Source organism: Scardinius erythrophthalmus (assembly GCF_964197995.2).
Source record: "Scardinius erythrophthalmus genome assembly, chromosome: 2".
In the NCBI taxonomy this organism is placed as follows: domain Eukaryota; kingdom Metazoa; phylum Chordata; class Actinopteri; order Cypriniformes; family Leuciscidae; genus Scardinius; species Scardinius erythrophthalmus.
In genome coordinates, this window is record NC_138222.1 from 30,197,223 (window position 1) to 30,206,087 (window position 8,865).

Genomic DNA, 8,865 nt, shown 5'->3' on the forward strand with positions numbered 1-8,865 from the left:
GAGCCCAAGATAATGCTCTGAGGAATGTCTTGTTTCTGAACACGCACACATGCACATTAAAGACATGAGTAGTACATGATGTTAATCCTCTCATTTTGTCACAGCAAGTGGCAATTCCATCATCTCTATCAGAGACAGACACATCTCATCTCCTGTTGCTCCATGTCCAAAAGTAACTCCCTAAAACGCTCCCTGTTTTCCTTCTTTGTCTGTCAGTGCTGTAGACTGCGGTTCTGTCTATGCTTTACCTGTCTGTCTGTCTGTCAGCTCCAGCAGCCAGAGGATGTTCCAAGCGTCAGTCAGCTCTGCCATTTCACCGTTCATCCCTTCCAGCTGCTCAGACAGACGCAGGGGGCGGGACGTGTTGCTATTTGTGTTTGAGAGTGTTGCTCTGTTGCCCCATGCTCTGTTCTCACCCCAAGGCTATTTTAATAGCTCGGATACAAGTTTTAGGCTGATGCTACATCACTTTTCCTAACTGTTATAAACACAGTTTCAACTTAACAGATTTTAACTGTCCAAATCACCTCATGAATGTTAACATATTTGTGTCTGATTGGTATACACAATTTAGAGAACCACTTCTGCTATTTTATTTTATTTTATTTTATTTTATTTTCATTCTGAGGGTTATATTAAATCCAAACAGAAGCAATGTAATGATAGGTAGGGATAATATTTAATAATCTACGAGGATTTTTTTTTTGTTTTAATCAGATGAGCATTATACTAATAATGCATTATAATTTTTAACAGAGTCCAAACAGTACAAGTAGAACTGTAGAAGTCAATTTCAACAAAACATGAGGGTTAAAAGTCTGAAAGCCAATGTGTGTGTGTGTGTGTGTGTGTGTGTGTGTGTGTGTGTGTGTGAGCAGCTTTGTGTGAGTTGTGTGTGTTCTTTTTGTGCGTTTGTGTGTGTTCAGTGGGCCTCACCTGTCCGGTCCCTGGCGTGTCCAGTGGCTCATGTCTTCTGTCAGAGTGAAAGCAAGAGAGAGACAGTGATGACGTGACCAGCGGGGCCAGCTGAAAGGGTCAACCCTTCAACCATTCAGAGATAGAGGGAGAAAAAGAGCACGAGAGAGAGAGAGAGCAAGAGAGAAAGAGAGCCATGTGGCAGTGATTTCCCTCTGACAGGCTGTCAAGGCCATCAAACGTTGCCATACTGCACTGTCATTCGCACCTGCATTCTGACGGCGCTCACAGCACATTGAGACAGTGAGAGAGGGAGAGCTAAAGAGGTGTTTTTGAATCAGCTCTTGAAAGTTTGAAAGTGTATTTTCTCAAAATCTCAGAAACTTTTCTCAGAAACGACGTGCTTTTTTTTCTTCAAGAGCCATTTCTATCTGATCCGACCCTGAAAAATGACATGTGACCTGTAGACTGGTCGATTCAGTCATATAGAAAAATATAATAATAATAATACTATAGTACTTCTTTTTCTACTTTTTTCTACTTCTTCATAATAATAATAATAATAATCAAAATAAAAACTACTAATACTTTTTTATTATTATTATTAATGTTGTTGTTATTGTCAATGAAATAAGACTAGTTAAAGTGGCTAGATGTAGAATTCAGAAACCCTTGCTGTGAGCGACACCGGTGGCCGTTAAGTGAACTGCTGCCAGCAACTTATTGCTCATGCTCGCACTCATACACATATGTTTGTACAACAACGCTATGCTTAAAACGTTTTGCTTAAAAATGCTTAAAAAGTTTTTAGTTGAAAACGCTGTTGTGTAAACAGCCCCTGCATGTGATTCAAGCCAAGGCCCCGATATGCACATGGCAAAGATCTTTTTCTTCCTTCGTTTAGGGGTGAAAAATAAGTTGGAAATACCTTTTCAGTAGGGCTGCATCTGAAGATTATTTTTGTTGCCGATTAATCTGACGATTATTTTTCGATTAGTCGACTAATCTAACGATTATTTTTCCGATTCATTTAATGCTTTTTTTTGGATTAGCTGATTCATCCTTTGGCTAACTTTCCAATAAATAATAAGTACAACTTCTATCATTAGTATTTCAAACTTTTATTAAATCATTTTCTAAAATAAATACTTTGAAACAGTGACATCCTTTTGATGAAAGAAATCTTGCACACAGCTTTGCATCTTCCTAAGAAATAAACAAACACAAAAATAACATCAGTAACATATTTAAACATGAAATCTATGAATGCTAACAATAAATCAGCTGTAGTGCATCTGTATATTATTTTAATGTGAAATCTATGAATGATGAGTAGTGTATTCGTGTCATTTTATTATGAAATACGAATGCAGGAAGCATTTTAAACTTTATTTTCAACTAATGATATTATTTATCATAAAATGTAAGATGTATACATTCACAGTGTAGGCCTAATTAGGAAGTGTGTTGTTTACTATAATCTGTTATTTATTACCGTAGTTGGTAGTATGATTAACTTAATTAACTAGTCAATAGTAAACGAAAATGCAGTTGTATTTCTGTGCAAAAGGTTCACATACACTAGCTTACTGCCTAGTGTTAATGTAAATCTAACATTAGTAATTTATTTTTAAAGTCTACATGTGCATACACAACTTCTAACAACTGGCAAATGCACTGAAAGCATTGCTGCAAGATTAAAGTTGAAGTTATAAGTTAAAGTCAGTTTTATTGTCACTGTAATAAAGTAGATCTGCACCGTTAGCGATTAACATTAGCATTATTACCTAGCACACAAGGACGTACTAGCCGACAGCTTTAGCTCTAAAGAGACTTCGATGAGTTTTTGACTGAAACACAGCAGGTAAGAACGCATCAACAACTCCCAAAACTCACTGTGAACTCACCCAGCTGGCTCGTCATTTTGAGGTCGGAGAGTCCCAGGATGTTTTCTTTTAAGGTGCTCGTAGCAGTTGGTATGCCATTTCAGCTTAGAGTGAACAAAGCACCATTTTATTTGGCCTCGGTTTACAGCATTCCCACACTATTGATGATCGTGTTCTGGATCGTGTGATAGATTCTCATTTTCACCGTGCCCGGAAGCAGTAGCCGGCATTATTCGAGAGAAACGCAAATAATGTGACCGTAATCGATGCGTCGACGCATTGTTGCAGCCCTACTTTGCAGCGATATACTGTTAACGAACATCCCGACGCCATCCATGCTGCTGAGAGCACCATTTAGATAAATAAGTGCTGTACTCTTTCCTCTCAATAACAAAATGAACACAACAAAAAATACTGCGGTGTAAAAGCAGCTGTTTAGAAAGCATCAGTGATGTGGAAATGTTTGCACAAACACTGCAATTCATCGGCATGAAATGTAAAAAAACATATATGACCTGACATATATGAGGGGTTTTATATATATATTCAACCTGATCTCATGAAATGCGTCTCTATAGCATGCATTGTATTTACCGTCCAATTTATACCCAAAAATGAATTTTTATGTGCATACTGCGTATTAGCCTACACGCCATAAAGTGCGTATCATATGCACGCGAAAACTGATTTTCCCGTATAAATTGCGCGATAAATACAATGTGTGCTATAGAGGTGCATTTCATGAGATCAGGCTGATATATTTGTATTAATGTCACTTGCCCTTCCTAGTAGAAAGTTCTGTACGTCTCATTATATGGACAATGGAAAAAGCAAATATTATTTAAATGTTTATATAACGTGAGTATTTGTATGGTACAAGAATGGTCTGGATTTGCATTTTAAGGGTATTCTGTGACTTCACCTGCCCCCAGGTGAACACAGTAGGAAGCGATTGAGGTGAGACCCCCTGCGGGCGTGCGCTGATCTGACGGCAGCTTTCGTTCAGCTCTTTACTCCCGGAGTGAGGGTCTCCCCTGCAGTCAGCTTCACCCGGAGGGAACCAGCTCCTTTAGATCTGAAGCCACGTGGGTGGATGTCTTTGATCACAGTGCTGCCTTATTATCGAGGGCCGCTTACTCCACACAGTGCCAAGAACTCTTACCTTAGTCACACACACACACACATGCACAGATATGAGTTTCACAGTATTTACATCCTCTTCCTCAATCGGGTCCTTAAATAGCAGCACAACCTGAAGCATAGATAAGAAGAAAAGAGAAAGAGAGAGTACAGAACAAAAAAAAAAATACAAACGACTGTGGCTAACTGGCCTAATCCTCCAACCTTTAATTAAAACCTTCTAATGATCTATGAGAGCCAATGAGAGAGAGAGAGAGAGAGAGAGAGGCAAAAGAAGAAAAAGAAGAAAAAGAAGGAAAGAAGCAGAGCGGGAAAAGAGAAAAAGTCATTTTCCAGCACTGCAGTCTATTTTCTCCTCATCCCTCCCAGGCCTGCGTCTCGTCACCTCCAGACACTTTTTCGAAGACATTTGTTGAAGGATTTACTGGACTCCGGAGGGGCCCTAAATTTGCAATGCAATAACCAGAAGCATAAGAAAATGTAGCCTGTACAGACACTTTTAAGATCCTTTTATTATCCTGATAAGAAGACAGAAAAAACATTTAAAAAAAGGAGAACTGGGGAAATGGAGAATAAAAAGATATATATATATATATATATATATATATATATATATATATATATATATAGAGAGAGAGAGAGAGAGAGAGAGAGAGAGAGAGAGAGAGAGAGAGAGAGAGAGAGAGAGAGAGAGAGAGAGAGAGAGAGAGAGAGAGAGAGAGAGAGAGAGAGAGAGAGAGAGAGAGAGAGAGAGAGAGAGAGAGAGAGAGAGAGAGAGAGAGAGAGAGAGAGAGAGAGAGAGAGAGAGAGAGAGACCATCGTGCACTGATAAATTAAATATCTCAGAGGATAGCGTGAAAGAGGGGAAGTTGGGTGAAGTGATGGAAAATCCCTAAACATTTTACAGATTGAATCCAAAGAAGAACTGCTTAACAAACCTGTTGATAACAGATTGACACATTCAATAGTTTGGGGTCAGTCATTTATTCGGCAAGGATGTGTTAAATTGAAAAAAAGTGGCATTAAAGAAATGTGTAATGTTTTAAAGAATTTCTATTTTGAATAATTGCTTTTCTTTCTTTTCATCTATAAGAATCCTGAAAAAAAAAAAAACTACACATAATATTTCCACAAAAGTATTAAAAGGATAGTTCACTTTGAAATTAAATTTTGGTATGTTTTAGCTTACCTCAAGGGCATCCAAGATGTAGGTGTCTTTTTTTCCGCAGTAGTTTCAATTTTGATATTTTTAGGTCAAACCGTTCTTGTCTGTCAGTCATTTCATGCAGGTCTATGGTCACTGTCTCAAAGAGCATGCACAGAGTCCAAATTAAACAATTCCCCATCGTGATGGCCTAAGACACGAAACGAGCGGTTTGTCTGAGAAAACGAACAGTATTTATATCGTTTTTACCTCTTGTAACACAGCCACGTCCAAGTGATCTGAGGGCGCGCGCGCTTCCTGCTGTGTGCGCAGACTGGTGCATAGATACACTAGATAGGTGCGTTCCATTCGACAGGGTCCATGCGCAGTGTTCACTGCTCCCCTACTCCCTGAGCACGGTATATCAGTTGAAGTGGACTTCACTGACAATAACCGCTCATTTGAAACACCCTGCAAACGTCATCAAAGAAAGTTAACTACGGGGTCGCGCAGATTATGATATAACATAAATATATATTGGACTACATTCATATTTTAATTTTTATTATTATATTATATATTTACAATTATATTGCACTATTTTACAACTACCTAAAATAAAATCACTTTACTTCACAAACTAGCTAAACTGGCTGCATTCACTGAGGTAAATTATAGTCATCAAAAATAGTATATGTAATATTCACAACAATAACCGTTAAAAATACTGTCATTTAACAATGGCGAAATGTATGAATACTTACACACATACGTAAACTCCTCCATCGTTAGTTATGTCCGTTCTTACTGGTGATGACGTGGTGCGCGAAATGACAGTTGGGTGATCATCGCTCTCCACTTCCTGTGAAGTGATATATTGATGTTCCCTTATTCCCTATGCTGTGCGCAGTGCCCTTCGAACTGAACATGTTCACTCCCTTCGGATTGGAATCTCACTTAAGATGGCGGAATACCCTGTGAAGTCCACTTCGCAGTCCACAAAAGACAAGAACGGTTTGACCTAAAAATATCAACATTTAAACTACTGCGGAAAAAAAGACACCTACATCTTGGATGGGCTTGAGGTAAGCTAAAACATACCAAAATTTTATTTCAAAGTGAACTATCCTTTTAAGCAGCACAGCTGTTTTTAACATTGATAATAATAAGAAATGTTTCTTGAACAGCAAATCAGCATTAGATTATCTTCTCTTCTCTCAGGTAATATATATATATATTATATATATATATATATATATATATATATATATATATATATATATATATATATATATATATATATATATATATATATATATATATATATCAAGCCAATCAGAATCAATTGCAGTGCATAAAAGATGTGCATTAAGTTGCTGAAAAAATCTATTGTTCTTAAGCTGATATAGGCCTACTTTTAAAATGAACAATAGATTGAGGAGCCATGCTGAGCAGTGGCGCGGTCTACGACATGGAGCAGTAACTCACTTGAAGGGGGCTGAGCACTTGTAATCCTTAATATTACCAGGACAAGATCCTCTTCATCTGTGAGCCAATCACCCTTGTGCTCTGACAGCTTATTGTGCATTTTTCTCTCTCTGTGAAGAGACGCACAGTTTCAACTCATCCGTCTCCCACAGCATGGGGTTAAGACTAATCATACATGGTCTAGTGCTTAGTCACAGTTCGGTATCCTCCCATGAGCTGTTCAGCATGTAACTTTGTGAGTGCATATGTAGTGTATGCATTACGCAAACACATATTATATTACATATAATGAAATTAAACAAACATAACAACGCACCACAAAAGTAGTCCATATGACCAGTATGTTCTAAGCCTCCTAAAGTCATGCGATAATTTTGTGTGAGGAAGTCTAGTACTGTTTTAGCCAGTAATGTGGGCAAGAGCTCCGACACAGGATGTGGATGCACTAATACTGCACTCTACACTCTAGAATTTTCAGTGAACTGTCACTTCGAAGGCCCAATATCGTGACACACACAGTATGTTTACATTAACAGTTTAGAGCAAGTAAATGTACTAACAGGCATGAATATTAGCAAAAAAAAAAAAAAAAAAAAACAGCTTTGCATATGTTCCTGTATCTCATACAGCATATAGTGCTGACACTGTTAGCACACTAAACAGTATGTGTGTATTTAAGTAGTAAAGGCTACAATTATCTGATCAAAGATACAGTAAAAATAGTAACGTTGTGTGAAATATTATTACAATTTAATAGAAAACTAAATGTTATGTAAAAAAGTCGTTAAAAACATTTTATGTCCTGTAAGATCGAATAGGAATCCTATTTGAATAGTTTGCTAAAAATATTTTGTTTTTATTGCCAAAGGAGCCAAGTCAAAAACATTATCAGAAAGCACAGCTTCAACCTCGGCCAGAGCCGGATTAACGCAAAGGCAAACTAGGCACGTGCCTAGGGCCCGATTGGCGGGATGGGGCCCAGACAGAGGGACAAAAAAAAAATAAAGAAGTACAAATGTCCTATCTACAATTTATTTCAATATTTATTAATTCACTAAAAATAGTGACGATGTTTATCTTAACCATAGACTGTTACATTACTGCAGTTAAACCAATTAATGTGTGCCAGCTTCTGAAAGTAACGAACGCATCCATCAGATGCTGCGAGGCTAAAGCCTAATAAGCACACAAAGAAGCACAGCTCATAATGCAGGTGTGTGAGTTGTCGTCATCTATTTTGGAGTGATTGCAATGTATTCTAAATATAAACTTGTACTGTAGATCAGCGTCATTTCTGGAAAAACATTCACCGCTTTACTACGAGTTTAAAAGAGCGCGAGCGTCATTAACGTGCCCAGACGCGACGCTTTGAATTTGCGCGTACAATGAATAACATCGCGTCGGGAGCTGACTAGTAAAAAAGCTACAAAATTAAAAGACAAGACGTCTGTATTCTAAGTTAAAAAGCCAACACACTACAACATTTTTAAATGTTTCAAATAGTCTAAAGGATCTCATATCTATGGGTCTATCTTCTAAATTCTGCTGATGATTAGATTCCTGACATTACGCCAATAATTGCACTTTATATATTTTTTTCTGCTCAGTAGCGATCGTGTCTTTCTCTTCCACTTGATTTGTGTATAGCATAAGGTAGCAATGCAATATAAAAGCTCTTATGCTCATCTACTGAAGTGGGATTCTGGAACTGTGAATAAATTGAATAAAACAGCAAAATAACAACAACAACAATAACATCTTCATTAAACAAAAAAGAGATTACCGTAGATAAAGTTTGATTAATATGTACAGTACCGGTAAAAGTCTGGACCCATTACTATTTTTAATGTTTTTGAAAGAAGTTTATTATTATGCTCTACAAGCCTGCATTTATTTGATCAAAAATACAGAAAAAAAAAACAGGAATATTCAGCAAGGATGTGTTAAATATATAAAAAGTGATAGTGAAGACTTTTTTAAAACAACTCTTTAATAATCAAAAATCCTGAAAAAAAGTATCACAGGTTATAAAATAAATATTAAGCACCATTTCTAACATTTGATAATAAATCAGAATGATCACGTGGCACTAAATTCAGCTTTGCATCACAGAAATATAAAGTATAGTAAAATAGAAAACCATTATTTTAAATTTTAATAATATTTCACTATATTATTTTTCTGTATTTTTGATCAAATAAATCCAGGCTTGATGAGCATAAGAGACTTCTTTCAAAAACATTAAAAATAGTAATGTGTCCAAACTTATGTACTGTGTAAGTAAAAATATAC